This window comes from Syngnathoides biaculeatus, chromosome 18 (assembly GCF_019802595.1).
Source record: "Syngnathoides biaculeatus isolate LvHL_M chromosome 18, ASM1980259v1, whole genome shotgun sequence".
NCBI lineage: Eukaryota > Metazoa > Chordata > Actinopteri > Syngnathiformes > Syngnathidae > Syngnathoides > Syngnathoides biaculeatus.
Window position 1 is genome coordinate 20067828 of NC_084657.1, and position 13769 is coordinate 20081596.

Sequence of the window (13769 nt, forward strand, 5' to 3'; positions counted from 1 at the left end):
TTTGTCTCTATGTGCCTTGGAATTGGCTGGCAACCAGTTCAAGGTGTACCACGCCTCCTACCCGTTGAAAGCTGGGATAGGCTCCAGCACTCCCTGTGACCCTCGTGAGAATAAGCGGTAAAGAAAATGGATGGATGGATATACAAGGCATACGTTGCATAGGTGTTCATCTTGGGGGCCATCTGCTGGAGATCGCATTGCCATCGCCCTCTTTCTCCGGAAAAATATTTGACTAAAATGATTAAAAAAAAAACTTGTGATGCCCACTGGTGCACCCTTACGTTTCTGTCTTGAAAATAAAAAATACAATTACAAAAGAAACTATTTACTAAAGTAACTATTCGCAAGTCACATCACAAGATGTGAGAGTGCATGTAAATCAGTGATCAATCAGAACAGGACTGGTGATTTAATTTACATTTTTTTCCATCATGAAAGGGACAGCTAAGCCCTCAGGTGCACAATTCTGCAAAAGAAAATTGTTTGTTTTGTGTGAAGGACATGTTTGAGCCAGCTAGTGGGAAATAAAAAGAGCATTAGCTTAGCACACTACTATCAGCTGACCTCTCATTTTTGAGACCTAAAAATGTCTCCGAAATATTAAACTAGTCAGGGATTTTCCAAGTACTACACCGTGAAGCCCCCACCTGACCCTTCATCGTGCCACTGTGGTTGTTAAGGCTGCTTATACAGTTAAGTTTCCCAATTGAACAAATAATTACTGGAACCCTATCCTAAGGACTTGTATGTGTCACAATCACTCTCTTTTCATTAGTAATGCATTATCACAGCTAGACAATAATAATCTTATGTAGATACACTTTACATCTTTATATATATATATATATATATATATATATATAGCCTCCTATGGCCCATTTGTTTGTATAGATATAAGTAAATGCACTCTATATTTCAAGATGCACTAAAAAAAGATGTGCCTCAAACAGCTGCTGCAGAGGGGCCTCCACACTCTAAGCCACCCACACCACTCTTGACAAAGTTTGGACAACAATGGGTTGGCTAAATAGACATGCTTCACAAACATCCATCCATTTTCTGAGGGACTTATCCTCACAAGGCTCGTGTGAGTGCTGGAGCCTATCCCAGGTATCTTCGAGCAGGAGGCAGGGTACACACTGAACTGGTTGCCAGCCAATCGCAGGACGCATATAAACAAACAACCATTTGCACTCACATTCACAGCTATGGGCAATTTAGAGTTTTCAATTAACCTACCATGCAGGTTTTTGAGATGTGGGAGAAAACCAGAGTGCCCGGAAAAAACCCACAAAGGCACAGCGAGAATATGCCAACTCCACACAGATGGAGAGCCACCACCTCCACCACATCAAACATGACCTCCAACCTGTAAAACTCAGGCTCAAGCAGGTGAGTTCTGTAATTGTATACTACAGCTGCAGTAAAATTACTTTTGTCAATATGACGAAATTGAGTCAATTTTTTTTCATCATCCTATCAATAATATTTTCTGTCACAATTTTGCGTTTAACACCATCGTCCCTGAATTTCTCTCTTCCAAACAGCTCCAGATCTGTGTCTCGCCTGCCATCTCCCAGTGGATCTATAACTTCCCAGTGAATCCACAACTTCCTGACGCGTAGGACACAGCAGGTGAGGCTAATCCACGTGCACTGTCATCACCGGGGCCCCTCAACTTTGTGTCCTCTCCCCTCTGCTCTTCTTGCTCTACACAAATGACTGCACCTCAATGCACCCAGCTGTCAAACTCCTGAACTTTGCAGATGGCACCGCAGTCATCTGTCTCATCAAAGACAGTGGTGAGTCTGTGTATCAATAGGAAATGGAGAGACTGGAGCGTTGGTGTGGTCGACACAACCTGGAGCTGAACCTACTAAAGACTGTAGAGATGATTGTGGACTTCAGGAGGCATCCTTCACCATGCTACCACTTACTCAAGAGCTTTAAGTTCCTGGGAATTACAGTCTCCGGGGATCTCCAGTCAGAGATCAACATCAACTCCATCCTCAACAAGGCCCAGCAGAGGATGTGCTTCCTGCGGCTTTTAAGGAAGCACGTCCAGCCACGAGAGCTGCTGAGACAGTGGTCATCGAATCAGCACTGTCTAGCTCCATCACAGTCTGGTTTAGTGCTCCCACAAAAAAAAGGACAAACTCCAACTGCAATGCACAATCAAAACTGCTGCAACAATTGTTGGTCTGCCTCAACACACCCTTGAGGACTTGCACAGTAACCGATCTAAAACAAGAGCAGACAGTCTTCTCAGACCCATATGTCCTGGTCACCTGCTCTTCCAACTCCTTCCCCATCGGTAGGTGCTACTGCACAATGCAAGTCAAAACTAGCAAACATTTCAACAGCTTCTTCCCCCTTGCAATTGACTTCTTAAACAGCTAACGTGAAATTCAACTCCAACATGAAACCAATTTTTTTTTTCTTGAGCTTGTTGTCACATTCCCCCAGTCATCCATCCATCTGTTTTCTTAGCCGGTTATCCTTACAAGGGTCGTGGGAGCGCTGGATCCCATCCCAGCTGTCAACAGGCAGAAGGCAGGGTACACCCTGAACTGGTTGCCAGCCAATCGCAGGGCACATCGAGACAAACAGCCACACTCACAATCGCATCTAGGGACAATTTAGCGTGTCCAATTAGTATTGCATGTTTTTGGGATGTGGGAGGAAACCGGAGTCCCCGGAGGAAACCCACACAGGCATGGGGAGAACATGCAATCTCCACACAGGGGGGTCCAGGATTGAACCCAGGACCTCAGAACTGTGAGGCCAACGATTTACCATCTGAGCCATCTGCCAGTCATATTACTATTATATATCATACATAATGCACCCACTCACTGTAGTAGTTCACCACGCTGCACCACCTGCACATCTGTTGTTGACTAATTGACCCCTCCGGACAGGGCACTTAACCACGCCTCCTAAAGTGACGTCACGCCACGTGGGCTCACGTAAGACAAACAGTAAAAATGGCAAATACAATACAATACAATCTGAACTGAGACAGACTCCATGCTTCTGATTTCATTCAATCATTCACACGTAGCAATGTTATGCTAGCGCAGAACGTCTCATTCATTTATACGAGACGTGTATTAAAAATCAAACTTAGGGCATATCTTCGTGCAAACACAGTCTGGTTAAGCTTCGGCCGCGAGCCAGCAAGAAATCAATACGTTTGTGCAGTCCGATCATCGCTAAATATCGCTCAACAAAGAATAAGTGTGTCAATCGTTCACACGCAGCAGTGTTATGCTCGCGAAGAAGTTCGAATTCATTTATACGAGACGTGTATTAAACATCAAATTTAGGGCATATCTTCGTGCAAACACAGTCTGGTTAAGCTTCGGCCGCGAGCCAGCAAGAAAGCGACACGTTTGTGCAGTCCGATCATCGCTAAATATCGCTCAACAAAGAATAAGTGTGTCAATCGTTCACACGCAGCAGTGTTATGCTCGCGAAGAACTTCGAATTCATTTATACGAGACATGTATTGAAAATCAAATATAGGGCATACCTTCGTGCAAACATATGTGTTCCGGTTGATATTAGATGGATTTAGTTGATGATGCGGTCTTCCACAAAGTTTGATCCATCGAAGGCATTTTTCGTACTGGGTCTTCGGTTTTGGAAAGGGTACGAATCGAACTCCACCAACTAGCCTTTCAGGATACTTGTCGTCACTATTACAAAGTCCGTGACTACACCTCTTCACCATATTTTTTGTTAAATAACCCAAATACGCGATAAAACGCTAACTAAACCTATACTGGAACTTGCAATGTTGTCAGAGAAAATGGCGGGAGCAAAAACGGGCTTTGGTCTATGCAGATCTCTGGCCTCTGATTGGTCAGTGACGCGGTTTGCGCAATATCCACGGAGGGGTCAATTCTAGGCTCATGTACTAGAGTAGCAGATGCTCCACTTGCACAATCGACATTGTCCCAGATTATTGCACGACTAGTCACTTTAAACTGCATACATTCCTTGAAGTCATGGTCCCCTTTGCACAATGGTCACTGCATTGGACTATTGCTCTATTAGCCAGTCTAACTGCTCAAAATGCGAGAGGACTCTGCATCCTTTGGACAAGCGTAGAAAAAAGCTCCATCAATTTCAGATTACTAGCAGCTCATATTTCTCCACGACTGTTACTCCAATGTCTTTATTTCTCAATTATCTGTTGTCTTCATGTATGTCGTACTTGAGCAGCTCCACCTATCTGAGACAAATTCCTTGTATGTTTCTGACATACTTTCCGAATAAATATGATTCTGATCATATGAATTAAAGACAATGCAATAAACTATTTCTATTTGACTGTTTTGTTCGGATATGTTAATCCTTGGGAGAGGGGCACCATATAAAATCTCGTCGAAGGCACCACAATGACCAGGGCTCGCCCTGTGTATATGTCTTAGTTTATTTAGCTTTTAATATTGTTATTATTTGAGTACTGTAATTTCTAGCCTCTGTATGTGTTAAACACATTGAAGAATCCACAATCAAAGCACCTTGAAACACAAGAAATTGAGTTTTTACCAAAAGTTCGGTTTTGGTTTCATCTGACCATCTGGCATTCACCGAGTCCTCTTCTGGATCATCCAAATCCTCTTTAGCAAACTTCAGACCTGGACATGTACTGGCTGAAGCAGGTGGACAGGTCTGGTACCGCAGGATTTTAGTCCCTGGTGGCGTAGTGTGTTACTCATGCTAGCCTTTGTAACTTTGGTCCCAGCTCTCTGCAGGTCATTCACTCGGCCTCCCTGTGGGGTTCTGGGATTTTTGCTCACAGTTCTTGTGATCATTTTGTCCCCATGGGGTGAGCTCTTGCGTGGAAGCCCAGATTGAGAGAGATTACCAGTGGTCTTGTATACCTTCCATTTTCTAATAATTGCTCCCAAAGTTAATTTCTTCACATAAAGCTGCTTAGCCTATTGCATATTAAGTAACGCGCAGCCCGGTGCAGGTCTACAATTTAGTTTCTGTGTTCTTTGAAAGCTCTTCGAACTTCATCCTAGTGGGATTTTGAGTGTGACTCTGAGATGGTAAACAGGTGTCTTTTACAGTGATAACAAGATCAAACGGGTGCCTTTAATACATAAAACAAATGGGAGGACAGGGGAGCATCTAAAAGAAGCTCCCTGATCACTTTAAGCAGGGGTGCTCAATGTGTCGATCGCGATCGACCAGTCAATCGTGAGGCAGCTTCGGTCGATCGTGATTGCGTGCCGTGAGAGAAAATGTATTGTATGTATTTTTAAATTTATTTTTCTGACCTTTTGCTCACCGCGCATGTGCAAACAACGACAGTACAGGAAAACACTCTAGTCAGTGAGTTCCCCCCTATTTTAAGACCTCGCTTGAGGAATCTTATCAAACATGAGTATGGATGCTGGAGTGAAGAAGACAAAAACGTATCACTACCATATGGAATGGGAAGCGAACTTTTTTTTCACGATGTCATTTTCAAAGTGCATTTGCCTCATCTGCTGGTGTTGGGACATGTGGAGCAGCATTTCCGAACTGTTTATGGAAAATACGACGCCGACATTCTGCCAAAAAGCAAGCTGAGAATGAGAAAAGTGAACAAACTAAAATCCCAATTGGTTGCACAGCATTCACTTTTCACGCAAACAGCCAAAGCAGTCACATGTTAATCACTTTGAAAAATCACACAGAAAAGTGGAGGCAGTTTTTAAAAAATGAAGCATCCAGAGATGAAAGCTTGCATCATATCGCCAAAAATAAGCATTCAGAATGAACACAATGTAAAGAATAATACAAAATAATGTTCATTTACCTTAAATATAAGCATTCAAATTGTACAAAATGTCAATAATAAAATATGTGCATTTACCTTTAATTTTATTTAATTTAGTTGACTGGAGAATATTGGACACAAGCATGCCTCATGATTCACAGCTGCACTCAGACCTCCAATCATGTGAGTATTTTAGTGTTGCATTAGATGAGAGTTGTGACATATAAGACAAGACTTGGTTGAACTCGGAATTTGTCTATGTGAGAGAGCACACAATTTTAATTATTAATATTCAATCAGCCACACGGTAGAGCTGCTGTACAGCATTGGCCTCATAGTTCTGAGGTACAGGGTTCGGTCCCGGCCCCCGCCTGTGTGGAAATTGCATTTTCTCCCTGTGCCTGCGTGGGTTTTCTCTGGGCACTCCCCTTTCCTCCCTACATCCCAAAAACATGCAACACTAATTGGACACGCTAAATTGTCCCTAGATTTGATTGTGAGTGTGGCTGTTTGTCTCGATGTGCCCTGCGATTAGCTGGCAACCAGTTAAGGGTGTAGGCTGCCTCCTGCCTGTTGACAGCTGGGATAGACTCCAGCACTCCTGCGACACTCGAGAGGATAAGCGGCTAAAAAAATGGATGGATGGATTATTTAATCAACCAATTCCAAGAGAAAATAAAAAAAATGATGAAATGAAAAAAATACATTGAGAAAAAAAATCATAAACTTGTTAAAAAGTATTTTCAACTCTTGATAAATTCTCGTTATGTTAAATTAAACAACAGAGGAGCCCCAATTTGACCAATCCTGAAACAAACTTCTCCCAGTCAGAGCTGCAGCTTGTTTACCCAGGACTTGGTCAATGAACTGAAAAGAGCTGGGACCACCGTTTCCAAGGTGACTGTTGGGAATACACAAAGACGTCATGGTTTGAAATCACGCATGTCTTTTCTTCTTCTTCGCTCTACGACCGAGGACTCCCTGTAATTTAATAGAGTATGTGTTTTGTAATTTATAGATAGCGAAGGTGAACGACTTCAAATACTTGGGATCAACAATACAGAGCATTAGAGAGTTTGGTAAGGAAGTGAAGAAATGGGTCCAAGCGGGGTGGAACAGTTGGCGGAAGGTGTCTGGTGTTCTATGTGACAGATGAGTATCCCCCAGGATGAAGGGCAACATTTATAAAACAGTGGCGAGGCCGGCCATGATGTACGGATTAGAGACGGTGGCACTGAAGAAACAACAGGAAGCAGAACTGGAGGTACCAGAAATGAAGATGCTGAGGTTCTCGCTCGGTGTGAACAGGATGGATAGGATTAGAAATGAGCTCATTAGAGGGACAGCCAAAGTTGGATGTTTTGGAGACAAGGTTCGAGAAAGCAAGACTACGATGGTTTGGACGTGTTCAGAGGCAAGAGAGTAAGTATACTTGCAGGAGGGGGCTGTTGGAATTTTATATTTCTAAATCATCATAAACTTAAATTAGTAATCTGACTCCAATTTGTGACATTACCCAACTGCCACTCATCCAACAATACACGTGCTCGTTCTGCAATAGAAAGGTATCAGGAAGCCGGCATTTTCACACACGAGTGGATTTATTCCTTCAACAAACACCTGGGTCTCGGGTCCCTCTCATTACAACCCTGTACGTCTCTGTTCCCTGCAGCCGACGTACTCTACATCCGAGTTTCCCAGGACAATTTTAAAGTACAATCTACTGATTCACTATTGGTTCTGTATCTCCTCCACGTATTCTTGGCGCTCTCTCATTGGTCTCCTTTGGTCCGCCGGATGTTGGCCCGACTCCTCCCCTGCAGAATCGCGTGCTGGCTCCTCCTGGTGGTTTCCTGACAGTAGTTTTTCCACCAACTGCCTCTGAGTCCTCTCGTCTCCGCACCCTCCTTGTAGTTAGCACCGTCTGTTCTAAAACATTCCCTTCTTGCACATTCTTGCACCACATACCCTGTTTCGTTCCACCAGTCACACGCTCAGCACTTTACAGTCTCACACTTTCACACACAGGATGCAGCAACATCTAATGAACTACTTTAAGCTCAAACTCTTATATTCCTTTAGGGCTGAGGATGGAGCTGCCAGGCAAAAGAGCGAGAGGAAGACCAAAGAAAAGGTTGATGGATGTGGTGAGGGAGGACATGAGGGCAGTTGGGGTTATAGAGGAAGATGCAGGAGATAGGCTTAGATGGAAAAAGATGACACGCTGTGGCGACCCCTAACGGGACAAGTTAAAAGAAAAAGATGATGTGTTTTGTAATTTATATTATAAATTTACAATATCGTATATAGGCGGCGCAGTGATTGAGCTGTGGAGCAGCTCTGAGTTCAAATCCCGGCCCCGCCTTTGTGGAGTTTGCATGTTCTCCCTGGGCCTGCATGGTCTTTCTCTGGGCACTCCGGTTTCCTCCCACATCCCAAAAACATGCATTAATTGGAGACTCTAAATTGCCACTAGGTGTGATTGTTAGTGCGACTGTTGTCTTTCTCTGTGTGCCCTGCGATTGGCTGGCAACCAATTCAGGGTGTACCCCGCCTCCTGTCCGACAACAGCTGGGATTGGCTCCTGCAATCCGGCGACCACCATGAGGATAACTAGCTCAGAAAATGGATGGATGGGTATATTATCTTTATAAGGTTATATAATTAAACATTTAACTAAATCCTTCTTTTTGATTCAAATATGCAAGTACAAATACTGTTTACATATTTAATGTTCTGGTACTGACATAAACATACATGCGCCCCTACTTCATGGTTTTTCACTTTTTTCGGGTGGTTTTGGTCCCAATTAACTGTGAAAAAACGAGGGATTGCTGTATTCCACGATCACCATTGTTGTTGCTTTGTTCCTTGTTATGGAAAGGAAAGTAAGAACTGCAACCGAAATGACCACGATGTGCTGAGGAAACACGACACGGTGGCGACCTAGCCAATACCAGCCATAGCGACACCTCTGACTTGGAAAAAAACTGCAGCACATTTTTAAAACTGAACACGTGGGTTGCGCTCGAATATAAAGGCAAACCACACTTGGGAGAGCCGTAGTGAAGCCATCACGGTCGCCACACACGGGTCTATAAAGCGGCCTTTAAGATGAAGCACTCCCTTGTGAGGATAAGCGACTCACATAATTGATGGCTGGATGGACTTTAAGCTTTTGCCTGTCAGGTGTCAACACTCAATAAAAACATAAAATCATCTTTATAAAATGTGAAATGCTACATCCTTAAACCTGATTCTGATCATCCATCCATCCATCCATCCATCCATCCATCCATTTTCTTCGCCGCTTATCCTCACCAGGGTCGCGGGGAATGCTCGAGCCTATCCCAGGTGTCAAGGGGCAGGAAGTGGGGTACACCTTGGACTGGTTGCCAGCAAATCGCAGGGCACATAGAGACAAACAGCCGCTCTCAAAATCACACCTAGGGGCAATTTAGAGTGTCTAATTAACGTTGCATGTTTTTTGGGAGGATGTGGCAGGAAACCTGAGCGCCCGAAGAAAACCAACGTAATTTGATGTCAGAGTGCAGCAGGTTAAAAGCATATTAACGTATCATATAAAACATGAAATGCAAAGATTTAACAATATATCAGTAACAAAAAGCCTGTATGAGCCTTTCAGCTCGATGAAGATGGATAGTTGTGTACAATGTACTAATAAAATGATTAAAAAGTGAAGCATGTTTTGAACTCGACACCACAAGAATCTGCTGTCTATTCTTGATTCTTTGTGCGCGCGAGTTTTTGCAACATTCTTTGAATATCGTCTACCGGATGGGAGGGGGCGCGCTTCCTGCCCCCGACTTGCCTTCCTTATTATTTTTATATATATTTTTTTAATGGGAAAACAAACGTCTTTTGTAATGCGACGAAATCTAAGCGTTTTGTTGACTAAATAACTCATCGAAAGGCTGACAGTTGACCGGTCGTCGACCGGTCGGAGTGTTCGCTGTCTGCAGAGTAGGATGCAGCCGCAGTCTCGCGGTAACGGAGAAAAGTTGCGAATCATGTTTCACTGAAGACATATGGAAGAAGCACGGGCGCAGTTAAAAGGTAAAAAAAAAAAAAAAAACAACGCCGTTTAAGTTTCTCTTCGATGTTTGTTCTGATCCTCTTCTAGTTTTGTCTTTTTGTGGTGTGGGGGGGCGATCGTGTCTGAAACTCCTGGAAATCTAGTGAGAACAAAGGGGTCAACAAGTCAAACCCATTTGCTTTTCATATACATGTACTTTATGGTCATGCTTGCATAACTTCACGACTCAATTGGTGATGAGTTGGGGATCTTGTAACCGAGCAAAGTAAATCGTAGGAGCTTGCACACGTCTGTGAAGTTGAGGTGAATAGTTCCTTCCGTCAGTAGCGACGTGATCGATCCTGGTTTTGCTTTTTGACTTTGTAGTGTGTCGGGCTACGCGGCGTCCTCAAGGATGGCCAACTGCGTGCTGCATTCATCACCACGTTACAAACAAGTTGATTTGACATTTTGGTTTGGTGATTCTCAACCATTTTACACCAAGTACCAACAACCCTCAAAATACTTAACCCTCCAAGTACCACCATCATGACCAACAGTAAAATTGAGTAGTGGAGTAGGCTGTGTTCATCAAACTTTTTTTTTTCTTTCTTCCGAGAAATATTTTATCTCGGCAGGATGGTGGATCAGCTGGTAAAGCGTTGGCCTCACAGTTCTGAGGACCTGGGTTCGACCCGGCCCCGCCTGTGCGGAGTTTGCATGTTCTCTCCCCGTGCCTGCGTGGGTTTTCGACGCCCACTCCTGTTTCCTCCCACATCCCAAAAAACATGCACCATTAATTGGACACTCGAAATTGCCCCGAGGTGCGATTGTGAGGTGCGATGTGAGTGCGGCTGTTTGTCTCTATGTGCCCTGGGAATGAATGGCTGGCAAACACTTCAACTCCTGCCTGCTGACAGCTGGGATAGGCTCCCGCGCTCCTGTAACCCTTGTGAGGATACGCGGGAAAAGAAAATGGATGGATGGTCCAGTGCCTATTTTTGCCTTTTGTATCCTGAATTTCCTTCGTAACCAGAGACAATATTTTTCCGAGGAGGCGTTTCGTAACCTGAGTTTTTCGTTCGCAGAGAAACAGAGGTACCACTGTAACAGTGCAATGAGCCACTTTCAGGTCTTATTTTTTAAAATGTCATGTTTGAAATGACAGCAGAAAGGCACATGGCCAAAAAGAGCAAATCACAAGCTGTTCAAGGAGGAAGTGATATGAAAAAGAAGCTTCTGCTGTTGTGTTTTATTTAACTGAAATTGAAACGGTGGCTCAGATGGTAAATTGTTGGCCTCACTGTTCTGAGGTCCTGGGTTCAATCCTGAACCCCCCTGTGTGGAGTTTGCATGTTCTCCCTCAGCCTGTGTGGGTTTTCTCCGGGCACTCCAGTTTCCTCCCACATCCCAAAAACATACTAAATTTCCCCCGAGGTGTGATTGTGAGTGTGGCTGTTTGTCAGTTGGCTGGCAACCAGTTCAGGGTGTACCCTGCCTCCTGCCCGTTGACAGCTCGGGTAGGCTCCAGCACTCCCCACAACCCTTGTGAGGATAAGCGGCAAAGAAAATGGATGGATGGAAATTGGAATTAAACAATTCAGGGTGTCCCCTTGCCTCCGGCCTGAATATAGCTAGGATAGCGTACAGCACCCCTGCGACGCTTGTGAGAATAAGCGGCTCAGATAATGGTTGGAAGGATGAAATTGTAATCATGGAAATTTACAAAATCAACTCTAACATTTTCTCCCAGTAAATTCATGGATTACAATTACATACCCTTTGTAATTAAATTACAAAATTTCATTACAGGTAATTAGTTCACTCCCCAACACTGCATGGAATAAACTCTTGTTTTCAGGGTTTTTGCATGCTGGGCATATTTTATCCAAAAATGTTCGTTGAATTGCAAAGTCTACTTTAGTATATGAATGAATGCTACACCATACACGTACAAACAACTTGCATTTACATGACTATTCAGTAACACGAGACTTACGACCAAATGTAAAATCACAAACTCACTAAGTCTTAATTTAGTTAAAAGAGATCAGTGATTCTCAGTGTGTGGTACTGCATGAGTACCACTTGAGGTATGAGAGCTCCCCTTCATACTCCACTAATGTGTCACTTCCTGAATACAGTTCACTGGTATTAAACCTTTCAATACATTAGCATTTCATATTCAAGATGTGTTTGTTTTGGAACTATTTCGATACCACTTAAATTTCATGTGCAATAAACTTTAATTGAATCATGAAGTTTTTTTTTTTTTTTTTCTGTATTGAGGGGCAGCGGTCATGTTCAAAACAGCGCAAACTGGTACAGTGGTATACAAGATAAGATAAAATATCCATCCTTCCATCCATCCATTTTCTTCATCGCTTATCCTGACGAGGGTCGCTGGAGCCTATCCCAGCTGTCAAGGGGCAGGAGGCGGGGTACACCCTGAACTGGTTGCCAGCCAATCGCAGGGCACATAGAGACTAACAGCCGCACTCACAATCACACCTAGGGGCAATTTAGAGTGTCCAATTAATGTTGCATGTTTTTTGGGATGTGGGAGGAAACCGGAGTGGCTGTAGAAAACCCACGCAGGCACGGGGAGAACATGCAAACTCCACACAGGCGGGGCCGGGATCGAACCCGGGTCCTCAGAACTGTGAGGCCAACGGTTTATTGGCTGTAAATAATGTTGACTATTTGGATGGTTCTTCGAACGGGAATGACGCGGAGTCTGACTACTCGGAGGCCGACACACGGGACATTAAATGCCTAAACAAAGAGTAGGTTACATTCCTACACAATCATGGACAGCGCTGATTTCTCCTCATATGACGAAGAAATAGCAGTATCGGTTGCTCGGGAAGAAAAAAAAAGAAGAATACGTCCATACAGATTTAAATAATGTTGAATATTCAGATGGTTCTTTGGATGGGAATGATGCGAGGCTGCCTACACGGAGGCTTACATGCGCGACTCTATTCATCCATCCTATCGATTTTGGAGTGCGTTTAGGCCAGCCAGCGGAAGACAGCAGTGAGGACAGAACTCGTGGCTATGAAGGATGGTAGAACCCATCAGTGAAAGGTAGGCCTTATATTGTGGGAAAGATTGTTTTAGCCAACAGGCTGGCTGGGGTCCAAGTGATAATGAAATGATCTTTGGCTTGGTGGAAGTTCATACTGCCTCCACAACAGCGGCACGGTAGCTCAGCTGATAAAGCATTGGCTTTACACTTCTGAGGACTTGGCTTTGATTTTTGTAGAGTTTTTTTGTGTGTGTATGCGTGTGTGGACAATTGTGGAGTTTGCATGTTCTGCCCGGGCCTGCGTAGGTTTTCTCCAGGCACTCCGGTTTCCGGTCCCTAAATGATTCTTTTTCTTACTGGGCAGAACATGCCACTGAACATTCCGTGGATTATTTCTATCCAAATTATGGCAAAATTTCAAGATCCAGTAAGGTATTTTACTGTGTCTGATCGTGGTGGTACCGCATGTCAAGACACTACAACCTGGTGATGATTTTTTTGTTTGCGCACATGACACGTCACATCTGCGCACATAGGTAATGTGACTCGCCAAAATGGCGGCGACCGGGAACATTCAAAATTGCAGATAAAAATATTCTCAAAACAAAGGATGGTTTCTTTCGGCTTGTCCCTTTCGGGGTCATCACAGTTGAACGCATATATATATATATACGTTTGGCACTATTTTTACGCCGGATGCCCTTCCTGATGCAACCCTTCTCAGGGAGTGGAGGCCCCAGCGGGATACGAACCCACAACCCCTGGTTTACCAAACCAGTGCTCTAACCACTGAGCTATGGGGCCTGTATCCTTGAAATAATCTTAAATCATATCGTATTAAACTCAATTTTTCCATCGCCAGGGTCACGGAACCCAGGACATTTAAAGTACAATTTCTCAAGGAAGGAAGACAAGAGCAA

At 43.9% G+C, this 13769-nt stretch overlaps 1 protein-coding gene across 5 annotated transcripts in view; it reads left to right on the plus strand.

Annotated features, from left to right (window-relative positions):
- Positions 1-9603: 9603 nt before the first annotated feature.
- The window catches only part of amot (angiomotin), an 84703-nt gene continuing 80537 nt past the window's right edge, over positions 9604-13769 (plus strand). For 2 of the 5 annotated variants that reach the window (XM_061803438.1, XM_061803439.1), the window contains exon 1: positions 9604-9859. The gene's annotated coding sequence lies outside the window, so the exon portion shown is untranslated. The remainder of the gene's footprint in view (positions 9860-13769) is intronic. The other 3 variants (XM_061803433.1, XM_061803436.1, XM_061803435.1) reach the window with 3 other exon arrangements.